The following is a 21,486-nucleotide window of genomic DNA, read 5'->3' as shown; positions in this document are numbered from 1 at the left end:
CTAGAAGGAGAGCTTCAGATGGACATTTGGGTGTACGTGATTTTTTGGAGTGGTCTCAAGAGAAAGACAGAAAGGGAAGCAGGGCAAGAGAAGGCAAGGAGCAAAGAAGGATGTGATCTCAGTTGGAGGCCAGCTTTAGCCTCATCCTATGGGAGTACCAGGGCATAAATTATGCTACATAGTTGGTGTTACCCTGAAGAAAGGAGGCCAGACTTTAATAGCTCATGAGTCAGTTGCTGGTTACAAGCTTCCCTGGCGTTGGATGGGTGACATAGCCTCCTACAGAATGTGACTCCATTTCCACACAAGGCAATTCTCTTGAGAGAAAGCCTTGGAGCCACTACTTACCAACACTCTTGGCTGTTGAGGAATGGGTGTACCAGGCAGGTAAGGTGAATATAGAAGGGACTCTCAGCCTGCCTCGCACTACAACAATGGAGAATCACACCAGAAAATATGGCTCCAGTTGTTGGTCACTCTGACCACTCTTGCTATAGTACTTGATAAGCTTGCTGCTCTTATGATGCCTTAGTACAATTAAAAGGGGAAAATGGACAATATATACACATATTTGGCTTTTAAAAAAATATTTTTCTTCTTGCACTTTAGAAGAACTTCTTATCCTGAACCAAAGTACAGAAAACAGGACAATCTCCTTTGTTAATGCTTTTTCCTGTTATCAATAAAAGGAACAATGATTTCAAATAATGAATTATAGATCTTCAGGCTGCAGCAAAATCTTAATGTGTTTTACTCAAAACTTCATTTACAGATTATCTGTCTCATTCTTCTTGTAATGATAATGTTTGTGAGGATGTATTCCCTTGTTCAGGACTTTCAATGAAAAATAAGATGTTCTGGAAACTATTGAACTGGTTGTCATTGGTTACCTGGCTTTATTAAATAAGACAGCCTCTTCTAACTTGTGTTATGTGGAACATTCATGTTTTCTGTACTGTGTTCTGAAAAAAACAAGTTCTATGTTCACATCATTTTGGCAGCAATCTATGTATAATATTCCCTTCTTGGAGAGTCACAAAGAATCTTGGCCTAATAAAGGCTGTAAATATGCTGTAGGAAAGAAAACTGCTAACCTATGTTTAATCAATTGTTTCTCAACCTATCTGTGCACAGAGCAGCCTCCTGTCATGGATGCTTCCTTCCTTCTAATTTTTTTTCTTTTTTGATACTAGGGATTGAACTCAGGACCTTGTGCTTGCGAGGCAGGTGGCAGCACCACTGAGCTAAATCCCTGGCCCCTATTTTAATTTTTTTTCAGAATACATGTTATCATTTTACAGAACTGATGTTCCATAGAACATAGTTGGGGAACAGTGAAATAAAACCTTATTCATAATAGGTTACCAGTAAGTACATTGGTAAGATACAAGGAACTGGTTTCACATTTTTAATTAGTAAAACCAGCCCCAACATCTTACCTACAATGCAACTCAGGGCAGTCTCTGAGGAATAAGGATGGGTTATTTGTTTTCTATGCTGAAGGGGCCATAAAAACAGTGACATATTTAATGAGGCCTCACTGTAGATATATTAGCCTTCATAAAACATTTTACTCAGCCTAACCTACAATTACTTAATGGATAGTGAGTTTCACAAGCAGCAAGTCCCCAGCCTCCAATGTTTATTAAGTGTCAATTCTTTTTGGGGTGACTTTGCCAAGAAGAGTCATGCAAAATTAAAAAGATAGAATATTAAAAATTCAGCCAAGACACACCAGGGCCGCCCTGATGATAACAACTGTGGTGCAACATTTCTAAATGCATATGGATTCCCATGTTTCCAATCAAAGACACCCTGCCATTTCCCAACATTCTTTCACTAAAAATTATTTACATTGTCATGGGTATGTGGCATTTCCTTTTTGCATAAGACAGACCCTCTGTGAGTTGTACTCTTCTAAGGAATTTTGAATTGTAAAAAGATAGTAGTGAACGAATATTTATTTAGAAGAGAAACAGTGAGCCTTTTACATTTTGTACAGCACTTTGCAGTTTACAGAAAATGCCCTTCCTCCTCCATATATCACTTATACTTAGAAAAATCCTGTGAGAATGGCAGTATTATAAACACCATAAAAGTGGCTAAGGACTCTTGCAAGGCTTGCCAGAGCAGCCTTCCAAGAGTTCAGAAGCTTAGCTGTCATTCACTTTGACCCTTATCCTAAGTGACAGGCTCTCCAGGGTTATTTTTTTCAGCATATGAAAAGCCTAGAAGTAACCTATAAACTTTTTTCCTCTCTAGCTCTTGCCTCCTTTATGCTTACTTACACTGAGCCAGTTTAGCATCCAGGCCCAGCTACAAGATTCCTGCTTCATTGCTTAGCAATCACATTTTTGGATCATTGGAGGGTGGTAACACTCCTGCATGCCGGTGTGTGTGTGTACATACCTAAGAATTTATGTGGGGTGAAGAAGTCAGAGTCCATATTTGATATAATCTTGGATTTCCTGCTGAGGAATATGAACTTTATTAGGAATCCAGAGGATCTAGGACCTTGGATGTCTTGAACAGGGAAGGAGAAATGCTGGAGGCTGTTTCATAAACACAGTAGATAGATGATGAGGGTCTGGAAAATGGACATGTCTGAAACACTGGAGAGGACAAGCCATATCTGAATGTGATTCCTGAAGTAAACTCGAGGAGTCTGGGTGGAAAAGCAGTCGTCAGATTGGGTTTGGGCAGCATTATTTCCTCTTCATGCATGATTATCTTATACTACTTAGTATTCTTTTGCTCTTTTTTCCTCTTATCTGTTTCTCTGATGTTTCTAGTTTAGGTGGACTTTAATGTTATTATCAGAGAGAAGAGTGAGGGAGACAATTGAAGGGGGGAGTCAAAAAGATAAATTTAGGACATGTGAAGTTTGAAGTGAAATATTTAGAAAGCAGCTTGAAATATCAGTCTGAATTACAGAGAAGAACAAAATCTGAGATTTAGAGCTAGAGCCAAACAGTATAGAAAGACCTAAGCATGGATAAGAAAATCTTGGAAGAGTGTGGTGCTAGAACAAGTCAGCCCCCATGGTTCAGGTGTATTAGAAACACCACAGGTCTTTGTCATGTACAGCTTATTTCATGCTGAGTGCCCCTCCTTTTAGTATGGGGTGGGGGGAATGCAATTCCATTTGTTTGACTTTACCACTGTATACAGTGCAGAGGCATCTGAGTGCAGATTGGTGATCTGGTTCTTGGTCTTCCAACCATGTATGTTACTGCCAAGGTTGTCTTCTTCCCACCAGATTCCTTTTCCTTTGCCACAACTATGCTATGTTATCTGTGGCTTTGTCTGCTTAGCTCTGCTCCACCTACTTGGGTTTTTGTAGTCAACATAGTGGACCGTAAAGAACCATGGCTGCCCTGAGACTCTTTGGCATGTTTCTTCCATTCTCTCTTTCCTCTGGCCCAGGTTCATCTTTTTCCAGTTTGGAAATGGTGGGGAGGGGTGGATGAAGCCCATGCTCTACTGCTTCTCACACTCTCTCCTACCTTCTCCCCAAACCACTAAGTTCTCTTAAGGACTGAAACACATTTTCTTGGGGATGGAGAGGGAGCCATATGGACTTGCTGGCTCTTTCTGCTTTTGGCCCTGCTTTCCTGAAACTGTGGAGTGTTAAGACCGCTACACCAGATCAAATTGGAGGAAGGACACAAATTGGGAGGAAAAAAAAAAAGATTGTCTCAAAATACTACCTAACCACAGAGTTAAAGTAAGAAGAGAGAAATCAAGAAGGGCTGAGGTCTACAGAGTGATGAGCCAAGAGAGAATTGAAAAATGGCATCTTGGAAAAAAGCCAGCAAGCTCATATGAGGATGCAAATAAAAGCTCCACTTGGAGGAGAAAGACAAGATACAAGGCTGGGATGCAAGAGAACGGCAAGAAGAAGGCAAGTGGGTTCAGAGTCTAATGTCTTCACATATCTGTATGGCCTGGTCTGTGGTTAGAGGGAAGGATGGTGAGATTAGGTTCAAATGGAGCCACATCCATTTTGTTCATGACTGTGTTGTGCCACTTAAGTATTTTCCTGCTCTTATTTCTTATCTGTTTCTCTGATGATCTCCCATCCCAAACTGCAAGTTCCTTGAGGGCAAAGCAATGCATTTTACATTCTTATACTCTCAGTCCCTAGCACAATATCTGACACATAGTGGATGTGTAATTTAAATTTAGTGAACGAGAGCTAAGGTTTTCCAAGAGGATCAGCATTTTATCTGCCCAGCAACTGGACAGAAAGTATTCAGTATATCAGAAGAATTTTCCTCACATGCTATGTTGTATTGAAGTGAGAGTGCTGGGAAGCATGATCATAGGTGTAGGAACCTTGCTTCTTTGTTTCAAGTGATAAGGTTGGTTAGCACCACTGGTAATAGAGCAATTTATATCCTAATGTAGACACTGGGGTCATAATTTGGAAAAGTTTTAACTCATGAGTACAATTCAGAAATAAAGTCATCACAGGTCTGTACAATCTCCACATGAAGCACTATGAGAGAAACTAGTGTACAAGAAGAAGAGTTAAAAACTCTCAAGTCATATTTTTAAATACTTCCACTCTAGGAGAGGAAGATAAGGCAAGGCAAGAAGTTGCTGTAATTTATGGAAAAATAAAAGTACAAATGTTTTAAAAAATAAAGAAATGGGGTAGGAAGGGTTCTATTTAAGTAAAACCATAGATTATGCAGAAATTCTCAATTAAAATTCCAATGAACTATTTCAATTGAAAATTGTTTCACTGACTTGAGCAAAACAGAGAGAGATTTAATTTTTATGGTATGCTTGCCCTTTGCAAAAAAGTCTTCAAAGTACAAAATAATAAAGTTTAAAGTGGAGTCTAGGCTATGATAATGGTTTATTTCCCAACAAAGAAGAAAGGCTTGAGGAGAGGAGAGATTTTTGCAGAAGAACCAGGATTCGCTGTTTCCATTTGTGGAGAAGTGTATGATTTTTGCCAAGGAATTACACACAACAGACTGAATCCTTTTTTAGCTTCTAAATTAAAGTTGGAGAGACACAAGGTTTGGAACCACTTCATCTGTGTTTGAAATTGCTCAGGGACCTTTAGGTGAAAGGTGGTGTGTAAACCTAAATAAATATTCTTGTTATTTCATTATTGTTGTGATAAGTTATGTTGTCAGGATCACGGGCTGCTGGAACTAGACTGGGAGCACAAAGGGAAATGCATAGTCACCTAAAGATTGTATTTCACAGCTGTAAGCACCCAAAAGAACTTCTGGCAGAGATTTGTCAGCAATAAATTTACAACCTGCATAGGCATCCAAGCTTTGCTGGAGAAAAAAAATCTTGAAAATATATTATTTTAAATGTTTGGTTTCTAAGAGAAACTTGTGTATTTTTAGGAAGCATGGGGGTAGGAAAGTGGTGGAAAAGGGAGGAGGAGATATCAAATGCACTTTGAAGACCTGTGGATTTTTCTTTGTTTTGTTTTATTTCTCCTAACATGACCATTTTCAGCTTTTTAATAAAACCAGCCATATGAGTTGAAATGGCTGTTGAGGTCATATTTATTGAATGCTAGTGTATACTTGGGCTAGGGCTGGTGCTTTGGGGATGATAGATGTTTAAAGCTTAGTCTTTGTCAGTTTGGAATGTCTAGGCAAGAGAAAAAGATCAATCTGAAAAACAATATCTTTATCTTCCTAAGAAGAGGATTTTTAATTAAGGTTGGAACCTGTTGTTTGAAACTTGTAGGCTGGAGAGGGAGGGCAGGTACACCAGGGGCTCCAAGGGGCTCCTTGCTATCTTAGAAATAATCCCTAAGGGGAAACTTCCTTTGTCCTTCGTAACAACATAACCACCAGAGGAAAGAAGAGGCAATGGGATGGATCCTCCTTGGTTTGACGGCTCAATCAGATGGAGAAAAGCAGACACTAAAGCTGAGAACTAATTTCACCAGGTCCTTGGTTCTTTTCTAAGGTGTGAAGCTCAGGCCATGCTCCTGGAGCTGGTAGCTGTAGCCTTGTCCTCCGCTCACAGGCCCCTTCTCAAACCTGGTGGCACTGTTTGAGGCTGCAGTGCTGGTGTGATACCTGAGAGTTTCAGGGGGCAGTCTGGGCAGTTGCTTAGCATTCTGTTCTGACTGATCTGGGAAGACTGCCCCATCGTAAGAACGTTTCAGGCTGTTCAGGTGAGGCTCTGCTGGAGCCAGGTCCCTGAGCCAGCACATAGAATACCACTCAGGAAGGTCTGCTTCTTCAGATCCCCATCCCTGAGGCGAATGGGGCCCCCAAAAATAGGAAGATCCTAAATTTGCCTGGCTAACCCTGTCTCCTCACATAGGCTATTAGGTGGCTGCAAAATGCTCCATGGGGATTTGAAAGTGTGCAAGAAATGCTTGACATGTGTCAATGAGCAAATGCAGTCAGTGATCATTCAGCTCATCAGTTACAGACTTTTGTTGTGCTCTAAGCAGGATTTGAAAGTGTGTCTACCTGTCCTTCAGTCCTCCTTGGGATACTCCTTAGTGTGCTGGAGCTCCTAAGGTGCCCAGCTGGGAAAGGATCTGTGCCCAAGGGAAACTTGTTCCCACTCTGGGCACAATCTGTTGGAGAGATTCCAAGGCAGGGCTGATTTTGGGATGAGTGCCCCTCTGCAGTTATTAGTAAATTAGGTTTCGTGGTTTTTGCTGGAATCTCTCCTTATGTAGCCCTCAACCAGTGTCCAGTGGGGAGTTTGGGGTGAGAACAGTTCTAAGGGAGAGCTTGTGTGCTACACATGTGCATGTGGTCTGTCACACAGGTGTTTCTCATCCTTGGAAGACTAGGTCTCTGTTGTTGGGTCAGGTTGAATGCATCATGCTCCCTCTTGGTTGGAATGCCTCACCCTGGAGCTCCTCAGCTCTTCATATGCCTCAGTCACTAGACAGTGCTACTAAGAAGGATGAACCTGGAAATTCAAGGTTTTTTTCCAGAAAGAGAACCAGAAATATGTTTATTTTTAAAAATTATTTTAAAATTAGTGTTTCAATTAACAATATATGCATTAAGGCTTAAAATGAAAAACTACCTTCACCTGCCCAATTTAACTTAACTGTAAATTCTAATCCTAAAGGCAACCACTGTTGAATCTAGCTATTTCTGGAATTTTATAGTCATATTCCTAAGTAATATGGTTACACCACACAGTTCTGATTTGTTGGTTTGGGCATTGTCTCTTAGTTTCTTGTCATAGTAAATGAAGACTTACTCTTGCATAAACATCCTCACTTCATAGTCCCTTGGCCTCCCAAATAGTAATATCACAAATTTTGCTAAAATCAGTCATTGATACGTAGAGTATTATATGACTGAGGAAATATTGTTCGCTGTGCAATAATATGCTACATCCTGTCTCTTAGCTTGTACAACCCTTTTAGAGTTAATACTTGTTTCTTGTTTTTGTTTTATTTCTGTGCACTGTTGTCATTTTTCTACAAATGCTTCAATGTGTCTCTCAAACAGATTCATCAATATTTTCCATATCCTCAAACAAATCAGTCTCATGTTTTCTTTTTAAAAATGGTCTTCCTGGAGTTCTTTGTCTTTCTACTTTAATCTGTATGTGTTGCTCTAATTTGACCTCCTCTTATAACTCTTTTGGGATAGATTTTTCTGCCTCCCACCCTCATTGCTAATGTTTGTTTCTTTCAATGTGTTTCTTTCTTGGTTTGCTATAATGAGCCTTCTAGCAACCTCCTAATATGCGGTATGAAGACGGTATAATTTCTGAGATCTGGATGTCTGAAAATGTCTATTTTATACTCAAACTTCACTGATAGTTTGTACATATAATAGAGTTGGATTTTGACAGTGTTTTCCTGCAGAATTATGAATTCATTGCTACATTTTCTACTTTAAATACCTGCTATTGAGAAGTCTGGTGCCATTCTGATTCAAAATTTCTGTAAATGACCTGTTTTCCTCTCTGGAAGCTTAAAAAATTTTCCCTTTGTTTCTGATGTTTTCAAATTTCACAAAAATGTGCTACAGGCCTGAGTGTATGTGACACCTTTTCTCATCTATTATAGGAATTGAGGTCACTATACTTATAATAAAAGGCAGGTTAAAAAGAGAACAGTGAATTTATTTAATCACATTTCACGTGACATTGAAATCTTCAGAAATGAAGACCCTAAGACCCAGGGAAATATGCTTTTATGCTTAACTTTGATGAAGAATGGACAACTGTGTAGAAATGTGACTGGGCAAAAGAGTGTGACCTAATGGTAATAGACTGAGGAAGAAACCCAAGACCTGTCTGTTCAGCTGCTTCTTGATTTCTCAATGCATGCATTCCTTCTCCCTGGGATAGGGCAGGATCCCTTTGGAATGAAAGGAGAGTGAACTTTCCAGGTTTTTTGTCTTACTTTAGGATGGAAGTTCTAGGTTCTATACCTGCCTTGGGGAAGAGGAATTCTGGTTTCTCTGACTCACTCTGTAGAAAGTAGAGGGATAGGAGACCAAGGGCAGGAGATCAGAGAGACTTTGCCTCTCACCTTTCCAGTGCCCTTTAGTTCTAAGGACTGAGTGTATCAGGGTGGCACACTTGGGGGAGCATGTTCTGAGCCCTAACAGTGCCTTAGTATTGGTCTTTTATTCATTTATTACTATTGACCATTTAAATCTAGAGACTCAGGCCAGGGATTTAGCTCAGTGGTTCTGCCACCTGCTTTGCAAGCGCAAGGACCTGAATTTGATCCCCAGTACAAAAGAAAAAAAAAAATCTAGAGACTCATGTTCTTTAGTTCTGGAGAATTTTGTTATGAGAAAATTATATCTTTCATAGTATCCTCCCCTCTTGTCTGCTCTCTTTCTAGAACTCCTGTTAGACACATGGTCCTGGAATTATCTTCCAATTTTCTTACACTTGCTTTCTATTTTTCCAACCCTTCATCAGTTTGTCTCCATTCTCCACTGCTTCACTTTATTTCCCAATGCTTTCATTCTTACTGTTATGTTTTTAATTTCTAAGAACTCTTTATATTGTTCTAATTCCCCAGCCCCCTCATTCCAACACACAGTTTAATTTTTGCAGCAGCAAAATCTTGAAGAACTTTGGTTATCTTTCCAAGGATATTATTCATTGTTCTGTGTGTATTGTCATGGTTTCCTGTATTCTCTTTGCCTCTTTACCATATTGGAGTACTCCTTCAAACGTCAGGTCAGACTAGATTGTGTATTCAGATTTAGAGCCAGACACACAAAAGGGTATTGAAAGCTCTGTGTGTGGTGGGGTGTGCATGTGGTAGAGAAGAGTTTGTATGTTTGTGAGTTTTCCTATGCAGCACAGCCAGAAGGACAAACAACATCTTCCTCTTCACCAATATCTGAGGATTTATTTTTTATTTTATTTACTTTCATTGATGATGTTTTTTGGTTGTTTTTAGCTATTGAGTTTCTCTACAGAAGGATCCTTGCATTTCCTGCCCTGGAATTAAAGCTTGGCTGTTTTCTGAAGCTAGATAGATTGACTCACAGATTATCACTTAATCTGATTTTTACTTCTTGCCTATCTTTCTCCCCCAACACACAATGTGGTGGCCACTGAGACTTGGGATCAACTTTTCTGTGTGGAGAAAATTTTCTATGTGGTGTAAGGAAAGGTGTAGTTGACTGGCTGCAAAGATGGGGGAGTGATGTGGGATTCTAATCAGACTGTATATGGATTTGGTACCATGCCTTCTAGTCTGTCCTGAGATGCCCTATTGCCTCCTTTGAGAACTTGCATCTCCATATCATGGATTTATTGTGGCTCTGTGTATCAAGTGACACCATTTCTTTTCAGTATTCCCCCCCTTTTAGCAGCATAGCTGTACCTTCTTCCTCCCTGCTGAATCACAACCATACTTCCGTCTTTATCATTTTAAAAATATTTGACAAAATCTCTGCTCCACTCATATCTCAGCTGGTCATTGTTCTTGTGGGTTGAAATCTTTTCAATCTCTTTTCTATCGTTTGGTGGAGTTTGGGACATAATTGTATGTACCAGTCTGTCATGTTTAGCTTGCTCTTCTTCATTTTGAAGGTCTCATCTGACTAACATTCTGTTGAAGAGTCCAAGTTCCTGCTTACTTCCAAACTAGCTGTGTGACCTTGACTAAGTTATCAAACTCTCCGGCTTCAGTTTCTCACTTGCAAAAACAGCAATAAAAGATTTGTAACCAGCAAAGCAAGTACCTGTCTTGCTTGTCTCACCTTATTGTGTGACTGAAAGGAGACCAGGTATGGAGAATGCTGTGGAAAAAAAAGGAGGGGGGGATGGAAGTCATTGAGAGTAAGACTACGAAATGTAAAGAACCTCATTTGACAGATGCAAAAAAGTCTCCCCCACCCATGCCCTAGCTTCCCTATGTTTAAGTGTACAGAATGGGGCCAAGTGAGTTTAGTAACCATCTTTTATTTGTTTTGATCTAAAATTTCTTTTTTCTCACTTCAGTACAACTCATGTTGGTGGGACTTTTGGTGTCATCCCTGCCACCACCCTTGGTTACCCCCAGGTAAGGGTCAGCGGTCTCTAGTGTTCTTTGGTCTCAGTATAAGACTGTCCTTACAATTTTTCTATTTAATTGCCAATTTATGTACTAATACCATAAGCCACGTCCTCCTAAATTGTCTGTTGGGCTATATTACTTGTATAAATCTAGGACAACAGTAGAGAGAAATAAAAATAAAGTGCTAAGCACAATCATCATTTTGTAATATAAATTGCAACTTGCTGGAATCCATGGCATTATAAGGCTATACCCTCGCAATAGGTTATTGTGACAAGGATGCAGTGGATAGGGTAAGGAAATGTTTTGTAAACCATATAGGTCTTTAACAAATGTAAAGAACCGCTATCATCCTCAGTCTCTTCAGGCCTCCATTTGTTCATGTGTGAAATGAGCTGTTGAGAGCTTCAATTCTGTGGTAGTGGCATAAACTCACTAGAGCACATCCCTACCATGATGGCAACTAAAATTTCAGGATAAAATTTAAGAACCAAACCAAACCAACCAAACAACAATAGCAAAAACCAAACAGCTACCTGAGAACTCTGAAAAGCCTTATGTCTTGTTGAACTAGGTGATTGAGAACATGGTGTGTTTGAGGAGGGACACAAATGCTCACAGCCCTACTGCCCCGATTTACCTGTTTTCTGTCCAGTGCATAAAAACCTGACTTGGAAGTTAACTTTTGGTGACAGTGTTACGTATAAGGCAACAAAATGCAAATAATCCCTGGCATGTAAATACCCGTGAGATCTCTATTAATATTTTATTATAGATGAGTTCAGCAGAGAGGGCTTGAATCCTGTGAAAAAGCCCAAATATAGGCTCTACTTACCTGTCTTGTGGCATAAACAACAAATATGATCCCATTTATGCTTCCAGCTGAGAAACGCAATAAGACTTAAATATTTTAGAAGTAACAACCTTCAATTACAATTTGGTAATGTAGCTCCATGAAAGAGGGCCATTTCCTGGTGAAAATTAAAAAAAAGTTTTCTGTGATTTTTCATATTAAAAATACTATTATATACTCTTGATATTCTAGCATAGAAAGTTAGATATTTTTTTCCCATGAAAAGAGAGAATTTAAAGATTCCTGGAGCTTCTGTCCTTTAGGTAAGAATTAAATTAATATATTGTTTATAATAAAATTTAGCAATATTTTTTCATGTTGTAAATCCAAATAGTTTTATGCCCTCTCCACATTAAAACCACAATATTAACAAATGTTTCCAATCTTGTCTTTTATATCAGAAAATGTTGAGGTGGCTTTTAATACTTATTGTACTTTTTGAATAGAACTATTTCCCTATTTGTGTTTTAAAGTGTAAATGAAAGCTAGTCAAAAATTCAAAAGTATAAGTAATCCATTACATAAAGAAGAAAAATATGGTATCAACTCTTACAGAATCCACCACCCACTCACAATAAAACAAAACAAAGCAACCTGGCAAATTAGGAACAGGAAGCTATTTCTTCACCTTGATAAAGAATATCTACTATAAGAAACCTACAGCCTGAGATAGTGTGGCTGGGTGGGCAGTGCTGTGCCACCTGGGAAACTGCATGCTGAGATTGTGATGGTGGAGACAGGATGAAAAACCCTGAATATTGTTTGAGAGAAGACACTGAAAACAGAAAGCAGAGCACTGAGATTGTGATTTTGAGTGGTTAAAAAAAATCACACAGATTCACAATTTTGCCTGGAGCTGCCTGGAGATAGCATGGTTGTGGTTTTAGAGTTGACTTCTTGTCTCCAGACATGGCTGTGGCCACACATAAAAATTATGTCCCTAAGCCCATGACATGTAAGGACCAGATCTCCTAGTTCTATCCAAACTGGCTTTTCAGGATTGATGTGACCTAAAATCTCTGCCTGTGTTTCAGTTTTTATAAGTGCTAATGTAAAGATCATGCAGATTACATACTCAGTGTGTGATACTGAGGTCAGCGGAAACTGGCCTAATAGTGTTCACTTATGAAACATCTGGTACAGTTAAGACTTACCCCTTTTATGGTTTTATTACAGAAGCTGTTGTATGTTTTCCTTGGATTTTGCTGGATAGCTCCCCTGGTCTACCTTTCCACAGTATGAACCTCTCTGGATCAGAGAGGTTTGCAACTCAGAAGCTGTATTTACTCAGAACCACATCTTACATGAGAATAAAACTTCAAACCTTGTTTCCCTTCTTTTGTGTGGCTCATATATTGGCTTCAAAATACAGCTTTGTAATGACTTATACTAAAGGAGGCTTTAAATTAGTTATTTGATTTACAGAAGGGTAATCTCCTTTAACGTATCCTGTTTATAGTGTCTCTTCAAGGTACAAATGGGGTGTTGACATCACTAGAATTTTAGGATACCTGTCAAAATAGAAGACTTAAAACCATAGTGTGGCATTGTTTCCTGTTTTGGAAATCAATTATGTTGCAAAAGGAATAACAACTGGCTTTTCCCTGCCTCCTTCTAATCCAAGAAAACAGTGTCCTAATTCTACATTGTCCTTGGGAATTCTCAGCATGCCAAATTTCAGAGCTTTGGTTTGCTTTGTGTTCTGTAAGTTACTATCAAGATTTTGTTCATATTCTTAAATGTGGGAATCAGTTGCAATAAGTTGGAGCTGGGTTATCTGGCTACTTATGGTTTCAAAATGGCAAGCGAATTTATCTTCCTTTTGGCTGTTATCTTTACATAAGGCAGCCTTTAAAAATATATATTAGTCTTACTTTAGCTATCAAAAAGGCAGATACATAAACCAGACTGAATTTGCTACCAAATGACTTATTTAACTAGTAGGAAGATAGAAACTATGGATTTAAATATAATACTCTCTCACAAGCACACCAGATGTTTTATATACCAAGTCATCTCTTGGTGCCGAAATCTAGATCTTACTGACATCCAAATATTGCTATTGCAAGTGTTGAAATACTCCCAAGTTTAACACATGTAAGGGAAGCAGATCTTTTCTCCAGATAAAACTATGCAATCACAAAGACTGGATGCAAAGAGCTATGATTTATTTCAGGGATGGCAAATGTGTGCTGAGGCATCAAAAACACCATCTGACATAAGATGTTAGGTTATACCTAACATGTTTGTTTTCAGAAGTTCAAACATCATTATTCACGACAGGTGTGGGTCTATGATTTAAAATAATTACATTTCAAGCTATTCATATCAATGCTTAAGAAATGACTTCATTCTCCCCAGTTAACATATGTCTTAACCATGCAAATGAGAAGGAACAGAACATCTGGTCAACCATTGTTGTCTTGCCTGTCATGCAGGACATGTGGTATTGCATGTGCCTCTCCTCAGGTTCCATCGGGACAGCAGTGGGGCGGAGAGTTTCATATTTTACACAGCTGGTGCTTTTAGGAGATAGTATCAATCTTAGCTGAGTAGCGTCCATACACCTTTGGGTTTTTATTGGGTCTTTGGTGTTGAATTCCATTTTTGGATTATGCAAACATCTCTCCTGGAGCTTCAAGTGAGAGTAGCATATTTGTGTAACAGCATTTCTCTATAATTTGACAGTTTATGATTAGAAATGTGGCCTAGGGAGAGACAGTTCTCTGAAAATCCTGAGTGAAGATTTTTACATCTTAGTGCTAATACTGACTATTTTAGAAGCCTTGGGAAAAATTCACTAAGCTCTCTATATCTTTATTTAATCCTCTGTAAAATGTAAAAACAGCCACCAAATAAGCATCCTGCCATTGGGCTTGTCATTGGATAGAGGCTATAATATCCATCCAAGACATCATTTATAAAGCAAGTCACTGTTTTAAAGCCCTTTATAATTACAATATAATATAAAGGTATAATCTATATGTAAAAGTGCAAATTTCCAATAATGAATGTCATTATATTGTATACCTAAAATGTACCAATGATTAGAATGAATAATTGATAATGCAAAATAGGAAGAAAATGTGCAAAGGGGTAGGGGTAGTGGGAGGGGCAGGGGAAAGGAAACAAGGGAAAGGAAAAATGATGAGAAACAGAAAAAATGGAAATAAAGTCTTTGTAAATAGGGAAGGGTGGAGGGGGTGAAGGGAGGGCTAGGAATGGGGAAAAAATAAGAACCAAGATGCATCATGTAAAGGTACAATTCCCAATGAGAAATGTAATTGTGTTGCATACCTAAAATGTACCAATAAAAGAATTTAAGAAAAAAAATAAAGGTATAAACTATTTTAAAATGTCTGATTTGAGAATTACATAATAAATTTGGTAGCACATTTATTCACTATGATATTTTCATTTGGCAACCATGGTCATATTCATACTTGTCCAGGGTACTGACAGCAAATCTGGCCATCCTGAAAAGGTTATATTGAGGGGGGGCAGTTGGTGATCTCTTCTTTGCTATTGCTAAATCCATCTTTTGAAGGAGTGTTTATTCAGGCGGAAGAGGCTTTAGTCCTAATCTAAGTAAAGCACACAGGCCACCAAGATGCAATAACATGCCTGAACTTACATATTTTTCACTCTTCTGAACTGAAGACAATTTTATCTCTGAGTTTTTCTGTGCCTGTGTGTTTCTTGAAAAATGTGAAAGTCGAATAATTTTTTATAATATGAAGAATAACTAAAGTGGGATTTAGTTTCAGAGGTAGGTGTAGATATAAATGTGGGCCCATATAAATATATATAAACTAAATATTAAAAGCAAGTAACAATCCAGATCTTCAGAACACATTTAAATAAATGCTAATATAAATACAGATGCATTTTTTGGTTATCTTTTCCCCACTAGTATTTATATAATGGGACAAAAGGAGGAATTTCTTTTCTTTCAGCCCTGTATAAATTCTTTAAGAAGCTGTGAGAGTGGATTGTATTTTCTTTAGCCTCTGAATGCCAGCCAACACACTAGGGGCAGTTAAATAATAAATAATAACAAATACTGAGTTTATTGACTCTTGAACCCTTGAATCAATCAATTAATCATGATATTATGGCAAGATCAAAGGGATAAAATTCTAAAACTCACTGCAAGATGCAAATAGATAAATCTCCCAGCAGGAATAATTGCAAACCATTTTGATGAAATAAAAAATGATGATCACTTATGCTCTTTAGAGCTCAATAACTAAGGTTTATTTAAATGCTGTAAAGTACATTCCTCTAGGATCTAATGATGTCCTAAACAGCTAGTGTTAGGAAAAGGCATTGTAGTCCAATTATTCTAAAGACTGATGCCATAGATTCTGAATGATGAGTATCATCTGAGCTTTAAATGTTAATTTCCCCCTGAACTGTCCCTTTACAACATACTATGTGGATATTTCTTACAACCAGTCCAGTTTCTCCTGCATTAAAATTGACTTTTCTCTTCCCAGACTCTGTTTTGCCTAGTACTAAAGTAAGAGGTTTCTGATGATCATTTTAGTCAATTTACAAGAAACAATGTAGTTGGTACTAGAAGAAACGATGAGTCACCAGATGGAGAAAGAAGCCCCAGGTCAGAGCTTGCAATATACAGTAATAACACTCAGCCATAATAACGAGCACAAAAGTCTCCTACATGGCCACAGGACTCCAGAATAATCCCTGCTGAAGCTTTATGTTGCCTGTTATGGATTTGGTTTCTGGGTTCACTTGTTCATCCCTTGAGGAGTGTGGCAGATGTGGTCAGTACCTGGAGACTTCCCCAGGTCCTGTGGTGGTGATGTCCAGAAAACTCTCAGGAGTTTTGCCGCATGATGTGGTCTTTCCAATAGGCTGCACAGAACACAAGCAGCAATCACATAAAGAGAGTTTCTTTTTCAATAACTGATATGCTGACTTCATGAAGTCAAGGGGGTGGTCAAGTTGTAAATAAGGACATATAGAAATCTTATTTAGAAGTTCTCAAGAAGTTTGTATTTATGGTTGAGGTCCGGGCATTGTATTCTGAATACAATCATGGGCCAGAGTGAATTCATTTGTTCTTTCATTTATTCATTAATTCACTCACTCAACAAATATTTACTGAATATCTATTATGTGCTAAATATTTTAGATTAATAAAACATTATTTGATCATTGTATTTACAAATTTGTAGGGCCATCTCTTAGAGTTGAGTCATACTTTCCACTTCAACTATCTCCTTTAATCAATTGTGTTACCCTGCAAAATATATACTATATTTTAGATAAGAATAGTGCAGTTCAGAGATGAATGGGATTGCCTAAAACCTTTTAGTTAGTGTCAGAATATGAATTTAAAATAGTTCTCCTGCCCCTTTTTTGGGGTGTCCTTTCTTCTAAATCATAGTGTACATCCCCCTCCCATACTGACATCCTCTTTTATAGTTCAGGTGGAGAGATTTTGTCAGATCTCCCTCTCCCTCTCCCTCTCTCTCTCCCTCTCTCTCTCCCTCCCATGTCCATGTTTTATGTATAACTAGAATTTGGATGTAAAGAATTTGTCTGGAGTTGAATTTCAGTAATTCATCAACCCCACTCAAACACCTTGGGACTTTGGTAAACTGGTTGGCACAAAGCCATCCCCTGAGGCCCCTCAATTCCATTGACAATTTTATTCCTGAGATTTCTTGGTGTTAGTCTTTGACTATGCTATTAAGAAGTGGGTCTGGTTTTATAGACTGTTTGTCTCCTCTGTTTAGTTTGTTCCTTCCAGCATGCTTTCCAAAAGCACTTGCCCAAGTTCATAGTAACTGCATGGTGAGTGGGTAGTTTCTGTTAGGGATCTCCTAGCCCAGTGATGGCAAACGTTTTTGATCTTTCAATGATATAAACAGCCTGCTGCAGCAGGCATTAGGTTTGCTACCACTATTCTAACCCTTTTCTTACTGAGCTGTCTTTCTGGTGAATCTATCACAAATAATCCCAAGGTGCTTTGGAGTGGGTGCCATCTAGCCCTTTGCTATGGGTTCTCTGTGTCATCTCAAAACTTTGTATGTTGAAGTCCTAACCTTCAATATCTCAGAATCTGACCTTATTTGGAAATAAAGTTGTTAAAACTTTAATTGACTAAGTTAGGATAAGGTCATTCTGGAATAGGGGTGAGCTTTTAATCCAATATGACTAGAGTCCTTATGAAAAGGAGAAGTTTGAACATACATACTCAGGAAGAAAGCCTGCAAAGATGTAGGCAAAGATCAGGACAAGGGAGCAGAAAGCAATGAGGGCCAAAGATTGCCAGCAAACCACCACCAGCTAGGAGAGAGGCATGGTACAGACTCTCTCTTAAAGCTTCAGATAGAACTCATCTTACTGACACCTAGAATTTTGACATCTAGAGTCCAGAAAATCTGGTTAAGCCACTCAGTCTGAGATACAGTTATGGCAACTCTAGCAAATCAATTCACCTCTTATACAATAAAACCAACATGTACAGAAAAGCATCTTTCTCAGTTTAGGATGGTATCTCCCTTAATTCTCACCTTTAATATAAGGATGTTCACTCATACCTTTCTACCTAGGACCAGGAGCCTTCCTCAAGTGACCAAATAGTTCCATGGGTACCCAAAACCCTATGAAATGACCTAGGTATTGGCCATCACTTTTCACATTTTCCTTGATATTTTAAATGAAAAATGAGAACAAGTTTTAACATGTACAATTATAATTGTGGACACAATCAGGAAGAGTAAATTGGAGTCATTTAGAAACATTTACCCAAGCTATACATAGGTCCTATTCCAGGAAGTGTAAGCCATGGAAATGACAGTTGGAATGGAGAGAAAAGCAGGTATTTAAAAATTGAAAAATAGAACAGATAATATGTTTGACATATTTAATATGGGACTCAAAAAGAAACAGGAATCAAAGGTGGCTTTCACGTATTTTATTTGTCCACAAAGGTAATGGCAGATGGAGATGTGAAGATAAAGGGAATAAAAGGGTAAAGGATTTCTTGAGAATAGTAATGGGTTCAGTTTTGGAAATACTGTTTGATGTATTCATGAAGGGAGAAAGAATTACAGGCACTTGAAAATACTGGGCAAGAGCTCATAAGGAGTATTTAGAAATAATGCTTACAACAATATCAATAAAATAATAACAATTTATTGAATACATGCTATGCTGGACATAATCTCACAGCTGAATGAAGGACACACACACACACACACACACACACACACACACATACACACACACAAACCCCAAAAAACAAAACCAGGTGCTATCATGTGGGCACAGGATACAGCAGCCTTCTCCCAGTAGGGAAAAATTTCCCTGGCTCTTGCAGCCCACAGAGGCCTCCAATAAAGATGGTTCCATTTAACTGAGGTAGGGATTCCTTTGAGGATCAAGTGCTCCAAGGCTCCCTTTGTTATTCTCAGGACTCAGCCCCACCCCTCAGTTGGTCTAGAGATCAGCTATGACTCTATTTGCCCCAGGGAAAGGAAGGGTTAGTACACCCTGCACTTTTGTGGTGAAAGGGAAAATTGAAAGTTGATTTTCCAGATCACTTTTCCTGCCTGATAGCTGTTCCTACATTTCCTATCTTGGTTAATAGAATTGAGCACACAATACCAAGTGCCTTGTAAAGGGATTATTTATTAAGGATGCAGTGGACCCCCCCAAAAATGGCACTAACTTCTACCACTCCTCTAATCTACCTTGTATTTGAAAGTGCAGCAAATTCATTCTCTATGCATCTTTGATCCTCAGGATGTTTCTGATAATAACCATGATGGCAAATTTCCCTACTCTTGTGTAAGGATGTAGCAGAAGGCAAGTTAGTCTCCAGATGTTACCTGAATAGGCAGATTCAGATGCACATTATAGCAATTCTTTCTAGGGACTCAGATTCATTCTTCTAGTGACTTTTCCCCGATTCTTATTTTCCACAAATCAATCTTGCAAGTCACTTTATCAGAAAAGAGGGCTTTCTTCTTACAAACTTATTTACTCTCAAAGCCCTTTTGTTAGAAGTGCACGTGAATCTTTTTTTTTTGTACCAGGAATCGAACTCAGTACCTTGCACTTGCCAGGCAGACATGACACCACTGAGCTAAATCCCCGGCCCAACATGAATCTTCTTTTGATTCATTTGCTTTATGTAACCTTAGGGCCGGCCTGCTCAAAGTGTGGGGCCTAGGAGCTTGTTAGAAACACAGAATTTGGGATCCACCTCAGACCTATTGCATCAGAATCTGTCTTTTAAAAATTTCTTAGGGGATTATAGAGTGCACATTAACATTTGACAAACACAGGTTCAGAGGATTCAAGTTCAGGAAGATGAGAAATTAGAACATTCTAACAACCAGGAGTGACCAACAAAAGCTCACTAAGTTTTGTTTCATCACTGGGTCTTCTAATGAAACTTTTCCCATCTTTGCCTTTCAAGTCAAGATCAAGAAGAACATTTGGAAACCCTCTGTAGGAGCAAGTAGCTAGACATTAAGTTTGCACTTTGAGGATATGAATTAGATATTCAGATTTGTGGTTTCCCATACAAATGTATGTGTCTAAAATTCTACTAAGGTTGCCAGGTAGTTCTTAAAAAAGCAGGACAGATTTTTTTCTGAAAAGAAAAAGAACATACTCTGTGTTTAAGCAACTGAAATCAATGGAATGCTTGAAAACCAATGAGCATGATCCTTTTGGCTCCAGATATATTTATAGGATTTGAAGTGTTTGGCATCAACAGCTGAGAAGTCAAGAACAACCAATCACAATGTAAGTGAATAAGCAAGGAGAATAATGGGTAGCAGGATGAGTGCAACTACAATATAAATGAGGAGGAAGGTGAATACTGTGAGATGCAAAATGTCAGACATTGAGTAGTTTGACAAGAGAAGTGGGTTCCATGTATACACCACTGGAAAATTCAGAGGCTGAGATCTTGTTATGATAATTCTACATAGATGATAGAGCATCAAAGTAACTAAAATTTTAAAAAGTAAGAAGAAGGAACAAAAATCTTAAGGTTGTGCATTTTATAACATTAATCAAAATTTATATACTAAAAAGACGGGAAGAAGTTGGCATTTTGGTTTGACACTGAGAGTTACAGGGGCCTCCAAATCTTCTGAATGTATTGCTATGGTCCTGCCAAGAGAAACCTATCACTTTTTAGTCATTTTTCTCATACTGGACAGTGTCGAGTTTAAAGACATTCACATAAATGTCAGTGTCAAGGAAATATCTTATAGATGGAAATACCTTCATGAGGTTTATGTTTTGAGGGATCTATTATTAGGAATGTTCCTTAAAGGATTCAAAACTTTTCAAGGTTCTGGATTAAGAGTGATATTTGAAATTGACTCCCTTTAGGAAGAAGAATTCACAAGGCCTTGTGAAAATTTAGATTCTGATAAAGAAAAGTTAAAGTTTTGAAACTTTGTGACCTATATCTTTGATGTTCAATCGCTGTTTTGTTTCCTGGACTTTCTGTTGAACACCCTGGTCTTTTATGAGAAATATATTCAGTGAAGGCTGATGATGTAGCTCAATGGTACAGTACATTCACAAGACCCTAGGATTAATCTGCAGCAGTGTAAAAACAAACAAAATGAAAAGAGAAATATATTCACCAAAGAGCAGAAACTTTAGCACTGACAAGTCAGTTTGCTTGAAAAGATGTTTTTATGTCAATTCAATAGGCAAATTAAGGTTGAATTTCCAGCTGTGAGCTGTATTTATCTCACTACAAAGTGGGTACAATGGTTCATGTGTGAGATCATGTGCTTCTTTTAGAAAAGGGCATTCCTTTTATAAAGCATTTATTAAAAAAATTCTTTTTCTGACCTTTGCATTCATTTCATGACTAAAATGGAAATCTTAAGTGAATAACTATAATGCATTTCAAACACCTTTGAATATGAACATTATCTCTTAGTTCTATAGATGATTAATTTTGTTTTGAATCATCATATCTTCCTTCCCCATTTAGTCAGGTTTTTTTAGTTTATGATAAGAAAAATATCAGCACACATGTAGATTACATATATAGTCACAAAAGTACATAATATGTGATTATATGTCAGAATTTCCCTGAGAAAATAGTTACTTG

Source organism: Heterocephalus glaber, unplaced genomic scaffold, assembly GCF_053883595.1.
Source record: "Heterocephalus glaber isolate CG9 unplaced genomic scaffold, H.glaber_assembly_v1.0 deba00001523, whole genome shotgun sequence".
NCBI lineage: Eukaryota > Metazoa > Chordata > Mammalia > Rodentia > Bathyergidae > Heterocephalus > Heterocephalus glaber.
This window is presented reverse-complemented; position numbering follows the sequence as displayed.